Source organism: Podarcis gaigeae (assembly GCF_964106915.1).
Source record: "Podarcis gaigeae genome assembly, chromosome: 17".
NCBI classification, from domain to species: domain Eukaryota; kingdom Metazoa; phylum Chordata; class Lepidosauria; order Squamata; family Lacertidae; genus Podarcis; species Podarcis gaigeae.
This window is the reverse complement of record NC_139694.1, coordinates 18,804,021-18,805,917: the sequence shown is the minus strand read 5'-3', so window position 1 is coordinate 18,805,917 and position 1,897 is coordinate 18,804,021.

Sequence of the window (1,897 nt, the reverse complement as noted above, 5' to 3'; positions counted from 1 at the left end):
AAGGCAAATCTAAAAAAATGTAGTATAAATACCGAGAACTGGGAAACACTGGCCTGCAAGCGCTATGATTGGAGAACAGCCTTTACCAAAGGTGTCATGGGTTTTGAAGACACTCAAACTCAGGACAAAAGGGAGAAACGTGCTAAGAGGAAAACACACTTGGCAAACCCTCACCATGATCTACGTGCATACAGCTTGCACACATAGAGACTCATTCAGACATTATGCTGTGAACATACAATGCAGTGGGAATAATTTCACTCCCCTGTATATGCATCTCTGAAAAGTTCTGTTGTGGTATCCATATGTCAACATCTTCAAAAAAGGTCACCAATTTAGGAAAAGCAATAATTCTTTGTGAGTATAAATCTCCTCTGTCCTGTCAAAGATAATTTCCTTGGGCTGTTTTAGACAGCAGAAAAGCACCTTCCATTTCAAGTGCACACACATTAATATATGTACATTTAAGAAGTAGCTTGACTATTTATACAAGTAAATCCATCTCACGCGATGCTTTGAGCAATTTAGATTGAGAGATTTGTCTGAAAAAGGTCTTGTGTATTTGAATGCTAATTAGTAACTAGTCAGAGAGGAAAAATTGCTTCTCTGGCTGTCAGAAGAGTTCTCTAAAGTCAGCATTTTTAAGGACATAGCCTCTGCTTCTTCTATGCCTTCAGCACGTGTTTGGCCCAGTTAGTGAAGCCTTTCTCCTCCAGGCGAAACTGTTTGTTGCATGTTTCACTTAAGTGATGCTGATATCACACCCTGTTCCTTCTCAATTTGGGCCTTAATTGGAAAGGTAATAATAATAACCTACGCTCCAAGGGGGAGGGGGGGCAAGGTGAGAGATCTATCTATAAATAATTCCTCTGGGAAGTTTTATGTGTAACTTTCCACTCCTTAAAGGCAAGCACTACAGTTCAAACACATGAGAAAGATGAGCTGCAAACACCCACAATATGTAACGTATTCAAAACATCTAGCGCATATGGCTTGCAAAGCGATAACAAGTGCTATGACCCCAGATACCCATGGCAATTATTTGAAGGGTGCATCACCACATCAACCCCATTCATTCATCCTGTTTCCTTTACCTGTAGTCTCAGGATGTCTTCAAAAAGTGGTTGCACACGCAATTCTATGGCTCCATTTGTAGAAATCATGGCACACAATTTCATGGCACAGTCAAAAGGCTGATGCGGTCAGAAGGAACTAGGCATTTTTGGCTGTGTTGCTGCCCTGGAAAACAGCCTGCACTCCTCGTTTCTCTCTAGGAACACACCACAAAGCAACAAACAGCCATTATATCCTGAATTTCCCAGGCTTCCACTTCACATCATTGCTTGTAGCTTACAAGTGTAGAAAAACTTAGACAAAGAGGATAAAGTTCCTACCAGAGAACAATGGCAGATGAAGTTAATGAACTATGCTGAAATGGCTAAAATGACCGGAAGAGTCAGAAATCAGGAAGACACTAATTTTAACAAGAAATGGGGAAAATTTATAAGTTACCTTAAAAGACCATTCTAAACAGTTAAAATCATTAGTAGGGTAGATTAAGAGTGAATTTTGGACACAATGGAGATATAAAAGATTTGGATCATCATAAAAGATGCGGGAGGAAATGATTAATAATAGGACCCACAAAGGAGAGGATGTAAATCCAGGAGATTCCTTGGAATCTTGTTTTTTACGATTTATGTTTGATATATCTCTGTAAAAATTTAAACTGAAAAACCAAATAGATAAATTTTAAAAAAGAAAAAGAGAAACTTAGACACTATTATGACACACATAACTTGTTTTATACTACATATTATTTTTTATTTTTTTTATTTTCTTACCTTTATTTTCCATCATAAAACCCAGGGGAGTGTATTTGTGTTTCCCAGATGAT